The sequence below is a fragment of the Alligator sinensis genome, unplaced genomic scaffold, assembly GCF_000455745.1.
Source record: "Alligator sinensis unplaced genomic scaffold, ASM45574v1 scaffold198_1, whole genome shotgun sequence".
Lineage (NCBI taxonomy): Eukaryota > Metazoa > Chordata > Crocodylia > Alligatoridae > Alligator > Alligator sinensis.
In genome coordinates this window covers 3852741-3870403 of record NW_005841906.1, presented here as the reverse complement: position 1 = coordinate 3870403, position 17663 = coordinate 3852741, and the positions used below count along the sequence as shown (strand labels likewise).

General features: G+C 44.5%; 1 protein-coding gene across 3 annotated transcripts in view; it reads left to right on the top strand.

Annotated features, from left to right (window-relative positions):
• The window catches only part of KIF6 (kinesin family member 6), a 438203-nt gene that overhangs the window by 44757 nt on the left and 375783 nt on the right, over positions 1–17663 (top strand). The window lies entirely within an intron of this gene.

Here is a 17663-nt window from a genome sequence, read left to right as displayed (position 1 = left end):
TTTTGTGACCTGGTCATAGAAGGCCACCAGGTTGGTCTGACAGGACCTGCCTCTAAAGAACCCGTGTTGGTTGCCCCTAAGCATAATCTCCCTTGCTGGCCCCTCGTGGACATGCACCAGGATAACTCTCAAAAAGCTTACCTAGGATTGAGGTAAGACTGACTGGCCTATAGTTTTCTGGGTCCTCCTTCCTCCCTTTTTTGAAAATGGGAACTACATTGGCCCTTTTCCAATCCTCAGGCACCTTGCCAGAGCACCACGAGTGCTTGTAAAGCCATGCCAAGGGTCCCGCAATGACCTCTGCTAATTCCCTCAGCACTCTGGGGTGGAGATCGTCAGGACCTGCTGATTTAAATATGTCCAGTCCCTCCAGAAGTTCTCTGACTAGATCCTCACTGACCCTAGACCTGGGTGCGCGTCCCTGCTCAGAAAAATGGAGGCAAAGGAATGTTGCATTTGAATCAGTCTCAACTTGTTCATGAATAAAAATTAGAATAGGGATGTCAAACGTATGGCCCATATGCTGAATCTGGCCTGTGGAGCTACATGACCTAGTCTGTGGGTTTTGGATAGATGCAGCATGTGGATCCAGTCTGGTGTATGGGCTGGACATGGTGTCTATCCGGGGCATGGTGTCTATCTCAGGAGCCCTGAGGACTGGCTCTGGGGCACAAGGATGTCCGGCAGGGCTCTGCGTGCAACAAATACTCTGTGCCATGACCAGCACCCACAATACCCAGCCTGTGCGCTACATGCATCAATTGCCAGCCCTGTTCCAGGGCTTGTGGTGCCTGCAGTGTGCAGGATGTACCTTGCACTGCAGATGCTGCCTGCTACACAGGATGCTAACACAGGGTGTGCGCTACACACAGTGCACTGTTGGACAGCCCTGTGCACTGGCTCTGGCGCACATAGACAGTCTTGTGCCTGATACTGACCAGCCGTGGAGCCAGCACTGAGGGCCAGTCCAGTGGGACACTGCATGCAGTATGTGCACTGTGCCAGTTCTCTGGCCTGCAGGCGGTGCTTGTGGAGCTGGTTATTCAGGTTACATGTGCTGCTTGCAGCTCAAGCCCCAGAATGGGGACCAGCCAGCATTCCCTCTAAGCTGTGCAGCATGCATGGCTGCGCAAGCACGCTCATGCCATGCTACCAGGTGCACCTGCTCGGCCGCGCATGCTGCATAGCTTAGAGGGAACGCTGGGGGCAACATGCCCTGCCTGTGGCACAGGCAGCCAACATGGGAAGTGCACTGCAGACAGTGCCCCAGCAGACTAGCCCTGCTCACTGGTTCTGGCATAGCTGTATCCAGCTCATAGACTAGTTCAGAGAACCCTCATCTGGCTGTGGGGCTGGATGAGTTTAACACTCCTGAATTAGAAAATATCAGCTGCTGCCCCTGTGAAATATTTCCTTTTTCAAAGGGCTCCAAAAATTCCTGTGTCCTTACCCTAAGAATGAGGGTGAGCATTACATTTGAACCATTCCAAGCATGTCCCCGAGTGGGAACTGGTTCACAACTGTCCTGCTTTAGAGGTGTCCTCACATACACTACCAAAGGGTGTAAGTGAAGCAGTCATCTTTTAAGCATTGCATTGCTGTCAAACTGCCACCACAGGATGGTAGTAAATGTCCACCCCAGTAGGCTTCCCAGAGGCAAGTGCCCCAGTTTCCTCAATGTTCCTAGAGTAGGGAAGGAAGACCCTGATTGACTGGATGCCAAGGAATAGCAGTTGCTTGCAACTGCAATTTTCTGCTCCCTCTTCTTGCTAACATTGAGTTCAGTAAAGACTCTTCCTGCATTTTAACCAAAATCTGTGTGGTAGTACCCTGACTGGGGGTGCCCAGGTCTATAGGTAAGGGGGACTGGGGCTAGATCTCTGCTTCAGAGTTCCTAGAAGCTGTGTGCTGTGGGGCTGTCAGGGATTTTGTGGCTTTAAACAGCACTTTTCCCCAGGCCACCCATCAGTTTACTTCAGTTCCTGGCAGTTGACTGGAGCTTGGTATATCACAGGCTGATTTGGGGGTGATGGGGTGATCAGTTGTTTGGGGGCGGGACTACGTTAACCCTTGCTTCACCCTTCCTGGGGATCTGGATGCTCCAGGAGCTTGGTCAAGGTCTCTGTCTCAGGCTACTTCTTTAAAAAAGACTTTTCCTAGGGGTGGCCCAGTAGAAGGGTGCCTGGACCTTTACTTCTAGGTTCCAAGGAAGATGGGTACTCTGGAGACTGCAAAGTCCACATCACTTTTAAACAGCCTTTTCCCTCCAAACTTTTTATCAGTTTTTTATTGATTGATTCATAGATCGATACATTGTAAGGCCAGAAAGGACCTTGGAAGATCATCGAGGCCAGCCCTCTGCTCCAAGCAGGAAAGATAACGGGGGATTAGGTGACCCCAGCAAAGTGACTGTCTAGTTTCCTCTTTGAAGATTTTCAGGGTAGGTAATTGCATCACCTCTGGAGGGAGCTTATTCCAGAGTCTGGACACCCTGACTGTGAAGAAGTTTTTCCTAATGTTGAGCCTGATTTGATCATCCAGGAGTTTGTGGCCATTACTCCTAGTTTTCCCTTCAGGTGCCCTGGTGAACAGTTGCTCACCGAGCCTTTTATGTACTCCCCTAGTGTAGCGGTAAGCTGCTACCAGGTCCCCTCTCAGCCTTCTTTTCTTCAGACTGAAGAGTCCCAGATTCCTGAGTCTTTCCTTGTATAGCTTGCCATGTAAGACTCTGATCATTACAGGCAGCTCTTCTTTGGACTCAAGCTTGTCCACATCCTTGTTAAAGTGTAGTGCCCAGAACTGGAAACAGTACTCCAGCTGCAGTCTCTGCTGAATAGAGTGGAAGAATCACCTCCTTGGTTTTGCTGGAGATGCATTGATTGATGCATGCCAGAGTATTACTTGCCCTACTAGCTACAGCATTGCATTGCCAGCTAATATTTATACTGTGGTCTATTATTACCCCTAGGTCCCTTTCAATTGTGGTGCTAGTCAGTTTGGTGCTGCCAAGCCTGTAGGTGTGTTGGGGGTTGTTCATCCTGAGATGGAGCACTTTATATTTCTCAATGTTGAACTTGATCAGATTCCGATCCGTCCAACTTGCTAGCCTGTCTAGGTCTGCGTGTATCTGTATCTTCAAGTGTGACCACGCTTCCCCATAACTTGGTGTCGTCCATGAACTTGGCCAGTGAGCTCTTCACCCCCACATCCAAATTGTTAATGAAGACGTTGTAAAGTACTGGAACAAGCGCTGACCCCTGCAGGACACCACTGCCCACTTCTCGCCTGGATGACACGGATCTGTTCACAAGGATAGGTTAGTACAACCCATCTAAGTAAGATATACAGTAGTGCCCATTGTTTGCAGTCCTACTCAGCACCTACTCTTTTACAAGTCATGGCAAGCTACTACTTTGCATACTGTGGTGTCTCTAGCAGACGCTGTGAGTACTCCACCGCCCCCTTGGTCGGGGTCCCCCAACTTTCCTGCCACGACTTGTTGTAACCTGAAGAGAAGGAGGGGGTTCACTGGTGTTCCTCTTCCCCCATTGACCCGAAGACAGGGTACTCACAGGAGTGCTGCTGTGTTCCTTGGGGCTCTGCCTCCCCTACACCCCGTCCACTTGCCAACCACTTGGGTGTTGCTTTCATTGTTCCTCTGTTTCCTGTAAGCCCCTTCACTAAGGGGTCAAGCGTCAGCTTCGGCACTGGCCAGTTGCCTGGATGTTAAGGCATCTGGACCTCAGACCCTGATGCCAGAGGGCTGGGCTCCCGTTGTCTGGCGTCCTTCTCCCCCCAAGGGAGAGGGACGCTCTGATAAGCTTTGAAATTCAGTTGGCTAGGGATTGACCGTCCCCCAACCTAGTGCAGGACGCTGCTTTCCCTGCCTTAGATGTGGGGCCAGCACCTACAACGCTGCTCCTGCCAGCCTCCGGAGCCAACGCCTGCCTGGCGTGCTCCCAGATGGCTCTCTCCCTCCACTCCCTACCAGCTTCTGGCGGGGTTTTTAAATTTCCCGCGACAGCAGCGTGAGCTGCCGCAATTAGCTGGGAAGCAAACGTTTGAAGAGCCGGCAGAGCGCCAGTTCGTGCGGCTCCAGCTCTGGCTCCAGCTCTGGCTCCTGGCCCACTCCTGCCAGTAGGTTTACTGGGGTGTAGGGGGCATACTTGTCATCCCCGGGAATGCCCGGGGCTGCCTCCAGCACCCTTAGTGCCTGTGGGGGCTTCTTGCCACCACACATACATTTCAACTTCCTGTTCACTCTGACAGTTGAACTGCACCTTTTTTCCATTTCCAGTGATTTGTGTTGCTTCAACAGCCTTAAGTGACTAGCAAACATCACCAAACAGGGCCTCAAACAGATCACCCAGAATCCCTCTGCTGGCCCTCCTCTCATCCTGTTGCATATGATTTGTTTGGCTCTGTCCTCCATCAGGTGAAGCTGCAGCTTTTTAGTTGCGGGAAGAGAAATAAGTCTCACCGAATCCCACAAGTGCTGCTGCCTCCATATTTACCTGATATGGCTCCATGTGATCCTCAACTAAAGAAAACCTTGAAAGGAAGAAGATTTTGTGATGTGGAAACCATAAAACAAAATGCGACTGAGCAGCTTTTCATGATTCCACAAATTGCTTATCAGAGGTGCTTCCAACAATGGCAGAAACATTGGGAGAAGGGTATAGCTGCAGAAGGAGCATATTTTGAAGGAGATTAAGCCAAAACCCCTGTAAATAAAATATTTTGTTTCCTACAGCATCAGTCCCGATACTTTATGAACAGCTGTCGTATATAAGTTGGTACTAAAAGATTACTTAAAAGTGTGTTTATGGACGACCTGGGCGAAAACTTGCAACAGTTTCAAAAATGTAAAATTAATCAATTCTGGAAGAATCAAGTTTATGAGTACTATATACAAATTATCACAACTATGTTTTTTTTAAAGGACTTTTTTCAAATTTGCTCTTCACTTCTGTATGCTTAAGGAGAGCAGGATCTAATATTAAGGAGAGGGGGAAGGGGCTGAAGGGGGAAGAAGTTGTGGGACTGAGTGGGTGAGAGGAATTACCTAACACCCCAGATTTATTATCCCTACTGTAGCAGTGGGAAGGGAACAAATTCAAGACAAATCTCCAAAAATTAGATTTGATACCTGGAAAATTATATCAAATGTATACATTTTCCATATATAGAATCTAATTATTGGCGGTTTGTTAAGTAATCTGGGTCATTTTCTATTCAAGTGCATACAGTACTTTTGTTTAGGAACTTGTTTAATGTGAAAGACACAAGATTCTTATGACATCACAGATTCCAGGCATTGGTTCTTTTGGGACTGCATATTCAATAATGTTATTTGGCAAAACTAATTTAATGCAAACGTGCCTGATCAATAATAAAGACCACATTATGCTGTGCTTTCATAAACATATATGAGAGACCTTTCTCCAAGACTCACAATCTTGAATAACAACAAGAAATGTACTTTACTCCATATTCTAAGTGAGATTTCAAAGGAGAAATTTAAGTAACTGTATGTTGTTAAGCACTAACTTAACAAAATACATGTTTTATTTGTTTGACTAAGTGTTTAAAACTTCTTTTGTCGTATCCCTCTTCTGCATTTTGTTGAAGTCAATGTGGACTACAAATCTTACACAGGTAAAACTCACAATGAAATAAAGTCGAATTTTGCCCTATGTCGCAGAGCACTGAGGTGCCCTGCTCCTAGAGGGAGGAAACTGCTAGAGAAAGAGCCCTAGCAGGGAATAAGGAGCACAGCTGTGGGTTGCCAAGGCAACGGGAATCGGCAAACGACCCACACCTGCCAGCGGTCATCTGGCTGTAAGGGGCAAGGCCTGGCTCTTATAAAGCCCAGGAGCTGAGGCCAGGGCAGTTCCCTGACAGCAGCCAGAGAGGCAGGAGCTCTGGGAGCAATGATACAAGGAGAAGCCTGACTGGAGGTACCGCTAGCAGAAAAGGGGAGCAGCTCCAAGATGTCTGAGCAATGTTGTTAGAGCCAGGTGGCTTAGGTTTAAGTTGTAGCCAAGAGGCTTGAGTTTGTGTTCTGCTTTGTTGTTACACTGGTGTTTTGGGTGAGGCTATAAGGGGTTGGAGGAGGCCTCATAGGAGACCCACAGTAGTGTGGGGATCCCAGCACCAGTAGGGGCGCAGCTTACGGGGTGCACGCCGGCCCCAGAAAGGGGCGTTTGAAAAGCCCCAGTGCGGGCGTGGCGAGCCCCAGAGAGGGGGTGTTATTGAGAAGCCCAGTGCGGGCGTGGCGAGCCCCAGGAGGGGGCACTACTGAGAAGCCCCAGTGCGGGCGCGGTGAGCCCCAGAAAGGGGGCATCATTGAGAAGCCCTAGTGTGGGCGTGGCAAGCCCCAGAGAGGGGGCAGCACTTACGAAGGCCCTGGAGAGAAGGGCGGCGCTGCAGAGGATCCCTGAGAGAAGGCCCTAGAGAGAGGGCCCCCGTACAGAGAAGGCCCTAGAGAGATGGCCCCCGTACAGAGAAGGCCCTAGAGAGAGGGCCCCCATACAGAGAAGGCCCAGAGAGAGGGCCACCGTACAGAGAAGGCCGCGAGTGGGCACGGAGAGCCCCAGGAGGGGGCGGCATACTCGAGAGATGGGCTGCATACCCGAGAAGGCCCGAGAGACGGGCATGTGTGTAGAGAGAGAGAGAGAGACCGAACAACGTCTATCCCAACTGCGAGGCGTGGGGCGTGGTATAAGGGGTGGTTGGAGCCACGCATAGCCCATAAGGCTAGGGTGCTCCGAAGCACCCGTTTGCAGGACAAGACCCACGAGGGGTCCAGGAGTCTACAGGACCAGAGGTTACAACGGACTGTGTCCAAGGAGACGTGAGGCAGCCTCCCTAATATATATTAGAACATCAAACATGTGGCGGGCGAGAATTAGAGGGTGCCCTTGGGCTGACTTGGCACGGAGGAAGGGGGCCTTAAGGAGATCACGGCCCTCCTATAGGACCCCGCCGTGACACCCAAGTAAACACTGCAGAATTTAGCTTTCAGTGATTAAATAGTTTTCTTTTCTAATATCAAAGTATTATGCCAGAATTCTACAAATAAAGAACTTTATGTTACATCCTGTTAATAAAATCAGTTTTTCAGCCCTTACAAGGCAGGCAAATAAATTTACAAATTGCAACATATTTAGATCATGAGTCTTCTGAGAACTTTATGGTTCTGAACTAGGTATTTATTATTAAGGAAAGATGTCCCTCCAGGAACTTGGAAAATCATAAACAGCAGTAATTTTGTTAAAGTATACTGGAGACAGATCTCTTCCGCTATATCCTGCCAATCTGTTTGGAACTAGTCCATGAACTTCTGAATATGGAACCTGCAACATTGCGTAAAGTCATTAAAGATCATTTCAACAAGATGTCTTCTCTGGGATCATGTGCCTTTGATGTGTTTTGTTTGAAGTAGTTAAGAGACAAGTGATTAAACAAAGTAGCTCCTTAATCACACCAAAGCTCAACTCCCTAAGAGAAAAAAGTATAGGGCTCTAGCTATTTCCTAAAGTGTGGAGCATTGCTATCTTCTTCACGTATTCTTTTGTCAAAATCTACATGAGATTTCAATTAGTAACTGTGCCAGCCTATGTAGTTTAGGGTTAATTATTTGAACAAAGATTTAGGCTCTACATTGACTCGAGCTAGTGTCTATGCTAACTTCTGACTGATGTAGTGCATCTGGAGGGGCCCTTCACTCTCACCAACTGGCCTTTTTTTCCTTTGGACAAGTGTGCAGTCACTGTCACATGATTATTTAAATGTGTAATAAAACACTTTCCCTTCTACATTTCTTTAACTAACTAAATAAATAGTTGGTTTAAGGTTTGAAAAAAAAGCCCTCTTGCACTTTGTAAGTATTCCGTGATCAACACATATCCAACCAAAAACAGGTTAAGCACAGACATTGGCTATGTTCATATATACAAGTGTACAGAGTTAGTTTCTGGGCTAGGGTCAGACATTACACATAGACTGATTTAAGTGATCCGAAACTGGTTTAAACCTGTAACAGAACAGATGTTCAGTGCACATAAACCAGTTTGAAAATGGCTGAAACCAGTTTGAGATAAACCTGGTTGAATGTTGCATTACTGATTTGGGTCAAACCAGGTTATGCAATATCTGTCCCAGACTCCTTGCTGGTTTAAGTTAAACTAGACACCCCCAGCATCCCGGCATACTCTCTGGGCTGGCCCTTCCCCTTTGCTCCCTGGCTGCAACTCAGCAGAGACTGCAGGCATCTTTCTGGCTTCCCCCTGCTTCACCCCTCCCATCCCCATCCTCTTTGCCTTACACAGACACCTCTCAGCATTAGCTAGCAGACCACATGCTGGTTACAGTCTGTGCTGTGGCAGATGGGACAAAGGCAGAATCAACAGGTAGCTAGTAGTGTCCCTCTGTTGTTTTCTTAATGGGGTGATAAACACTGTGTTATCAATTCCCTGCTAGGCTGGTCAGGAGCAGGGGGGGAACCCCTCCCTAATCATAGCATCCTGCTGGGGCCTGGCCATGCCCCCTCTCAGCTCAAAACTGTGGAAGGGAAGGGAGGGCTGCTCTAGCGCCCCCCAGCTTCTAGCCTGAGCCTCTGCAGGCATGTGGCTGCATTTCTGGGATATCTGTGCAGTTACAAATTGATTCAGCCTAGCCAGATTAGACTAATCTGCAAAGATTGAATCAATTCAAGTTCAGGCTTGTTGAATGTCTGTCCCTACCTGTAAAGTCAAAACTTGTGGTCTACAATGGGAAACTGAAATTGCATGTTGATAAGGCAATATTGATAAGGCAATATGGTAATTGACTTTTGTCTAGAATAGTGATTGTTAAACAACGTGCTGGTGAGGGAAGGGGGTTGCCACACCTAACACTTAAGTGTGCAAACATGATTCATAAGATAAATTAAGTTTTCAAATAGTAGTCTGTAATGTTAAAATCATTCTGACTGATTGTAGTCTTTTTGAGGTCTTTGCAACAGAAGAATTGTTCTAGTATTTTTGTGTAGTCAAAAAAAAAAGTGAAAATTGAGGTGGCATTTTCAGAGGGGTGCCCTGAGTTTAAAAAGATTGAAAATCACTGGTTTAGAAGTTGTAAAAATGGGAAAAGATCAGGATTTATACCTAACTAGCTTTTGTTATGATAGGTCCTCAGCCAGATTTATTTCTAAATGACACTGCAACCCCTTTGATTTCCATATTAATTACTTAAAAATGTATAAATTAGCAAGCTCAGTCTTGCATTTTGTGTAGCTTCATTTGTGCAGATTGTATCACACACATCTTTATAGAAGAAATCATTAGAATTTTTTGAATACAGCATATACTGTTGACCACGGTTTTGTGCATGCAAGGGTTTGTATGCAGATTTTTTACTCCTGAATTTTTTGTTTATTCATAAACTTGTGTTAGTACATATCACAAGTAATAAATATATCTAGTATGTTTTCCACTTGTAAAAAATATCTGTGGAAGATGTAAAAAAGAAACAGAAGCTGTTTAATTAGCAGTATGTTTTATTTATTAGTTTGTTTTATGTAAGGTTTCAGCTGTGCTCCATTTTGGGCATTACATTTCAAGAAGGATATAGAGAAATTGTAGAGGCTTCAGAGATGAACAACAAAGATGACAAAAAGATTGGGAAGACTAGTAGCATAATGAGGTAGCAACAAGACAAGGACCAGTCCTGGGTGCCGATTTAGAGGGTGCTGGAATGATGCACTCCTCCCCTGGTATCAGTCCTCAGGGCCAGTCTTGCACCTCCAGGCTGTAGGAGCTAAACTGGATCAGCCCTGCACCACCCAGCCATAGGAGCCAGGTATTGGGACACATCAGGAGCCACCCTATGTTGCTTAGCTGTGTGAGCTGGATGCAGGGACTCAACAGGTCTGAGTCCTTGGGGCAGGTAAGATGCTCCTTCCCTTCCTTTTGCTTTCTGATACTTTCCCACCCAGAAAGTTTTGCCTGGGGCACCAAATGTGATAGTTACGTCTCTGGGAAAGCCAGCCATATGAGGAAGGGTTCTGAGAACTGGGTGTATTTAGTTTGGAGATAAGGGCATTTAGGGGGTGACATGGTAGGTGTTTTCAAATATTTGAAAGGTTGCCATAAAAAGAAATAGAGAAACTTTGTTTTCTCTTGTAGGATGTATGATGGGTATGTTTAAACTGCAGGAAAGTATGTTTAGGTCACATATCAGGAAAAGCTTTCTAAACTAGAAGAACTGATAGAACAATGGATTGAACTTCCTAGGGAAGTTATGAAGGCACCTTATTTGAGGTGCTCAAGAAGAGCCTGGATAGTTAAAACTTTGGGATGACTTGCAAATAGCAAAATGTGCATTTGTGAAGGGGGTGGACTAGAAATCTCTTGAGGTCCCCTTGGATCCTATGATTCTATAATACTACATAAATTTCTACTGAATTATAATCACACCTCCTTAATTCACAAAGTAAGATTAGAAAGTAAGACCTAATTAGTATTAGGTCATATAATTGGATGTAGGGAATATTGACTAGAAGAAAGAAGGGTAGATATAAACACTGTATGCAGTATTTAAGAGACTGTAGCACGATGCAGTTGTAGAGCACATCTTATGTGCAGTCAGCGTCACCTAAAAACCGTTTGGCAATGCTACTGTGCAGTAACTCTGGTTACTGTGCAGTCATTTAGTACTTGTGTATATAATGACTGCACAATAATAACTGTATAGTCACTATCTCATGTAGATGTGGTCCAAGCTTCTGCTTTTACGCTCAGAGTAGGTCTCTACTGGACATGTAGTTGCTTGACTTGCACTGGCCCCCATTCTTAGTTTGGTTTGCTTGATATACCTGAACATCTGTTTTTAAAAGGGCCATGCCTTGGAACATGGTTAACTGGCTCTAGAACCTGCCACTGTCCTTAAAGGAGACTGTTTACTCTGTTACAGATACCGCTACTGGATCACAATATCTAGTTCTGTTATCGACACTTTTTAAAAATCTATTGACAAATTTAGAAAAGGTTCAGAAGAGAACTACAGGAATAATTCAATACTTTAAAAATCTGCCTTACATTCAGATATTAAAGAAGCTCAATACATTTAGTTTAGCTGAGAGATTGGTAAGAGAGAACTTTTTATCCATGTAACTGCCTACAAGAATAGAACATTTCTGATGGAGAGCTCTGAAAGAATGAAAACAAAAGCATGATTGACCAGGACCTGAAACTAGACAAAGACAAGAAACCAAGTGAAATCTTAATGGTAAAAGTAATTATCATTGGGGCAATTTACCTGCCATCACCCAACAACCTTTAAAATTAAAATTAAATGTCTTTCTTAAAGATGTATTCTAGCTCATGGAGAAGCTTTGCTAGGTACAGAAGTTAATGAGGGAAATTCAATGGATGGTGTTATATTGTAGGCCAGGCTAAACAATGATCCCTATTAACCTTTCTGGCCTTTATATTTATTCATTTATATATATCCTCTAGATATACATGCATAGGATTTTCTGGAGAGGTACCAATTTCGGTTACTCCATTGCCATGCTGTCCTTGGACCTACTTGTGACCCTCCATTTATGAAAAGAGGACAGGGGGAGGACCAGTCCTTTAATTCTAGCATCTTTGCCTCTCCCATATATGTGATTTTGTTATTTCAGTAGCACTTCCTTTGTGTACAGTGGAAGAAAGAAAATAATATTATGGGGAACTTTGTAAGCACTGATGTTCAAGCTAGCATAAAGCCATGAAACCTTTTAAAAAATCAGTGACAGATCAAGTAATTTACCAATGAGAATGTTTAATACAGGTTAATTTCCAGTCATGCTACCAATCCTTTTCAACAAATAGAATTATTACCTGCAAATCAAATAGAAAGAAGAGAAGACCTGAGGGAACATAGTGCCAAAAAAACCCTTGTTTCTCACATGTCCTGGACCATCACAGTTACTCCAGCTCTACTACTTATTTGTAAAGTGTAATTCAAGTATGAAGTTGCAACTGACATTTCCATATAATATCTTGTACAGTGTATAACACAGTGAATTGAGACCTTAGGGTGCAACTGCAGTATCAGTGCTAATTATACAATAATTGCATTAGACAGGAACATTTTTGTACTGCCCCTGATTTATCCACATTGTGTAAAGAATATATATTCTTTCTTTTGCATTTTGAAGATGAATTGACCTGTATTAGCTTTTATTACAGCTATTTAGGCTCAGTCCTGCACACCTTAAGCAAAAAGAAGCAACTGATAGTTATATGAGATCTGTTTGTGGGGAAATATTTTAAATACATTAGAGGATTTTTCTCTTCAGGAGCTTGAGGACTTGTTCACAACTGAGCCTAATTAGGCAGCAGTACTGATTTAGACTTGCCTAACAACCAGTGATGGGGTTGAAATGGGGAGGGGTTGAATGGGAGCTGAGTATTTAGTGGCTGCTTTTTTAAATTAAGAAAAGATGGCAATTATGGCATCAGTCATCAAATGGAAGAGTTTTCAAGCATGGCAGGGACAATGAGGATGACAGGATGTGGAAACTCTAAGATGTATATCATCCGTAAGTGGGTTTTCATAGATTTCATAGACATTAGGGCTGGAAGGGACCTCGGAAGATCATCGAGTCCAGCCCCCTGCCCAAAGGGCAGGAAGTCAGCCGGGTTCATAGGATCCCAGCAAGATGAGCATCCAGTTTGCTCTTGAAGGTGTTCAATGTGGGCGCTTGAACCACCTCCGGTGGCAGGCTGTTCCAGACCTTGGGGGCTCGGACAGTAAAGAAATTCTTCCTTATGTCCAGCCTGAAACGGTCTTGTAGTAGTTTATGACCATTTGACCTAGTCGTCATCCCTTGGGGCGCTCTGGTGAACAAACGTTCCCCGAGATACTGGTGGTCACCCCTGATAAACTTATAGGTGGCCATCAGATCACCCCTGAGCCTGCGCTTTTCCAGGCTAAAGAGCCCCAGGGCTCTCAGCCTGTCATCGTAGGGTCTGCTTCCCTGACCTCTGATCATGCGCGTGGCTCTTCTGTGGACTCTCTCAAGCTTTGTGATGAGCTCATGCAGAGAAGGGCAAGAAATGCAGCAAGGAGAGGTGAAGCTTCACCTACAAACACCTGCTGGACAAAGATGAGGAGAACTTCAGATGTTGAAGAGAACCTTTGGAGATATGACCATAAGAACAATAAGATATGACCATAAGAACAATGCAAATAAAACTTGCAGGGAAGGAAATAATGCACATCAGAGTTGACAGCCCCCAGCATAAGTGCCAGAGTGCGGCATGCGAAGGCAGTTTGCTTGGCACACTCACCAGGCAGTGGACAGCTTGGCAGGGCAAGGACTACACTGCCACAACACAGATTGGGCTCCTGGCGGCTCCCCCACCATCTGCCCCTGGCATACTAGCATCTTAGAAGTTGAGGTTGCAGATGTTTTTGGCACTCTGCCCAAAAACATTGCTAACCCCAGATGCAGTCCTACTTGGATAACAGTCACCTTAAATAGGATAGTAAGAATAAGGAGATAATCTACAAAATGTACAAAAAGAGTTCCAAAAGTGTTGAAAGCAAGTGAGAATGGACAAAGGCTTAGTTGACTTGAGTTCTTTTTCCCCCCAAAATGAGAATAGATAGCAAAAGGTTCTTCCTTCATATAAACAAAAAGAGGGTCATGATAACAGAAGCAGAGCCAGTAGACTTTGAAAATGGGGAGATTAAGGATCATCTAAGTATGGCTGAAGTACTGAAGTGTGGCGCCTGCACCCCACTCTGCCTGGTCTATCGGGGTGTTGCCCCTCCCCTCAACTCGTCTGCCACGACTTGGATGTAAATATATACTTTAAGAGGGGTCTACAGTGGAGATCTTTATCCTGGGTGGGGCCTCCCAATAGACGGTGTTACTCACGGTCGTCTGACGCGGTGGTCCACGGAGCTCCGCCTCCCCTACACCCCGTCCACGCGCCAACCGCTGGGTGATGCGTCCCAGATGTTTCCAGGCCTCGTATGACGGCCTCAGACCGGTTTCCCAGTTCCCGGTCGTTCTCCCTCCCTTCTGGGAGTGATTTCTCCTTTCTCTTCTTTTATAGGAAATACTCCTCCGAGTTATGGGGAGCTGCAGGGTGCTTCCCCTGATTCCAGCTCCCTCTTGGAGTCTCCGCTGTCTCCCTTCTCCTACCAACAGCGGGTTGCCCCCCTCCCTCCCGGGCGCCAGCCGCCCCAGGAGGCTGAGAGAGTGCCTCGGCTTGCACTCTCTGTCTGCCTGCTGCTCTGCCTCCCGTAGAAGGCTTACAGCTCTTAGCTAAGCTGCCTGCTTGGGACCCGCAGGCTGGGTCCTCTCCTCGCTGTGCCTGAGCTCGCAGCATGAGCAGCCTGCTCGTACTCTCTTTCTCCGGCTTCCCCTCTTTTCCTGTTCTGCTGGCATTTTTAAATTTTCCCGCAGCTGCTAAGGCCGCTGGGATAGGCTCAGCTGTTCCCCACGCCGGGAACAGCTGTTGCCACAACCGGCGTAATGGTGGTTCATGCGGCTCCTGCTCCCGCTGCTCTTCAGCAGGTACGTACGCCCCTCTGGGGGCTTGCTCTCGGGGTCTGGGGTCTGCGGGTCCTCCTTTCTCTCCCTCGAGAGCCTGTGGGGGCACTTCGCCGCCACATGAAGTATCAAATGAATACCTTAGTCTTCAATAATGATAAAAATGTAAATAAGGATAATGGTAAGGTACCCATACAAATGAAGGAAAAATAATGGAAATGTCCACAGCTGAGCTGGAAACAAAGCTTATTGTGACAGAAATGGGGGATGAGGGTAGATGACCTCCAGTCTAACAGAATCAGAAGAACTGGTATATGAAATAGCAAGCCCTGGATCACTCCTATAACGTCTTCAAGGGATCTGTCAATTCAAGAATAGTACCGTGTGATTGAGGAGCATGGGGAAAGGGGTTGCAGTTTTGGGTGACATGGTGTTTTTTTGTCACTGTCAAGTGTTTCATGCTTGGTCCCTGGGAGGGCCACACACCTTTTCACTTTCACTATTTGCTTTAATATTTGTGTAATAACATTTTTAAAAAGTCAGAGTTTCTCTGTCTTACTCTCCTTAAAGCACTGAATAGTGTGCACAGTTAAAAGTGGGAGTGTGGTTGTAGTGGGCTGGTGTTCTTCCTGATACTCTTAGTTTTCCTATATGCTGGGTTTGGATCATATGTTCAAGGCTAAATGATCACCAGATTTGTGGTCAGGAAGGAATTTTTTTCCCAATGTCAGGTTCCCAGGGGCCTTTTGATGGTTTTTATTCCCCTTCCAGTGTTGCATGGGACACAGATCTCTTCCTAGGATTATTGGAGTATATTTTAATCTAATTGATTTCTTGCTACTGCATTGTCAAAGCATTGTCTCATCTTCCATAATCTTTATCTGTGGCACATTTTAGAGATTTTAATAGGCTTTATGGCTCTGGTGTGCACAAGGGGCTAGAGTAGATGTTCTTATGTACTTGCTTTGGATAAATGGTTGCCTGTGATTTCAAGGGCTAAATACAGTGTTTTGGGAGGCCCCTTTCAATCCTCTTTTCCCCTGGGAGCAGCTATTGGATGCAGTTGCTGTCAACATGCTTATATTCATTTTTCTCTGATATCCTACTGTCATGAATTCCACTAAACAATTTGGCAACTTCTCAAGCTTTTAAATAAACGTTAATAAGTTGGAAACCCTTTGCATCTTTCATGGCGCCAGACCAGCAGCTATATATATACGGTCCTTTCCTCTTAAGCAAGAAGGGAAAGGGTTTCCACCCCTTATCTTGGCTTATTTATCTCTATCCATAAACAAAATGCACAAGCATAATTTTTGTCCTTTTTTTCTTTATACAAAATTGGTAGGTCTTTACATTGAGTAAATCAAATCCAAACTACTTTTTGGGTTTTGTTAAATCTTATCAAGAGGATAATTCTTTCTTCATTTCTTTATCCCTTTCAAAAGCTCTCTTTGAATTATTGTAAAGGGATGTTAGAATTGTGTAAAAACAGTTTATGTGATGTATAAATCTAGGGCAAGTTTGTGTAAACTACAGCTGCTGAAATGAAAATAAGAAGCTTGGCATTCCCTAACTGAGAGTCTTTATCATTTGTTCTGTCAAATATAGACCATTAAGTTCTGATTCAATTGACAATTTGAAAATTCTACTAAAGAGTTGGTTGGATATCTAACAGGTTTCTAATTTTAATGATTTTATTGGTGTTATTGCTAGTGATCTGTATTTTACAAAAAATTAAACTGTAAAGTAATGATATTATCTAATTTCTACCTTTCTTATTTATAGCTGATCAGTCACCATAAAATGTAGATCCTGATATCTAGAGAGGATGGGCCAAAGTACTTGTTTTTCCAGAATATTCTGGGACAGCTTACAATAATTAATAAAGTTGGAGTTGAGGGGAAAATAGAATCTTATAGGTCTTTACCCTTGAAAAAAAACTTGGACGAGTAAAATATATAGCCTATCTACCTAGTAAAATCTATACAGACTTAAAAATTGTATACATGAAATTAAATAAACATACTATAAATATCGAGGGGGCCTGGGCAGATAACCAAAACTTGTATTTATACCTCATACATTTCTGCTCCCCACTCCCAGTATCATATTTAACAAAAAAGTATGAATCTCTCCTGGCAAGCAGTACAAAAAGGTTTGTCATGTGTTAATAAAAAAGCCATTAACTATATTGTTGTGTACAGATATAGTTTCTTTAAACTCTACCACCTTATTAGTAATAAAATCCAGACCATAATTAAGGGGAAATGTTCTTTGTCCATTGCATTAAAACTATATTTCTCTTTGCAAACAAAACTGGGACCAGAAACCTCCAAATAAGTTTTCTTATATCCTGTAAATTTATCTAAGTTTGGTAATAAAAATGTCTAAGTTGGTCATGGAGTTGGTATGAGATACAGCCTGACTGTCCTTCAAAGTATACAGTAACATTAATTTTACCATGTTTATGTATTACTTGATGTTAAATCCAAGCATAGCAGAAGTAATGGTGGCTGGCAGAAGAAAATGCTTAAGATGGCTACACTAGGCACTTCTGCTAGCACAGTTACTGACTGGCAGCTGTGCTGGCAGAAGCTCCCAGTGTAGACATAGCTATACCAGCTTTTATTGTTATGGGGGGTTGCTCATGATTGGTAATTTTACTTTAATAGTTCAAAGTACAGTTTTGTCTCCATAGCTGCAAACAAACAAAATGCTTGCTGGAAAAATATGCTGACAGTTTTTATACCAGTAAGGTTTTTCTAATGCAGGCATAGCTTGATGAGTTTCTAACAGCAATACAGACCTCTCTGGTTGCTGTAATTCTGCGCTAAATTTGTCAAGTCAGTTTGTAGTTTGGGAATATTCATGGATTCCTCGGTGATGCTAAACTGTCATGTACCGGGTGTCTGAGAGTATTGTGGTCTGAGAGTATTGTGTTTTGCTAGTCTGAATAACTGCATGCCAATCTTGTGAAGATGATCCAGCCCTAGTAATATGTACCTTCCTTATTTCTTGCCACAATAAAAGTATGCAGATACTAGTAAACTTTATTAGCTGATGATATTTAATTCGGACATAAGTCAGCTCATGGCATTCTAGGAGTTTCATGTGATCCAAAATA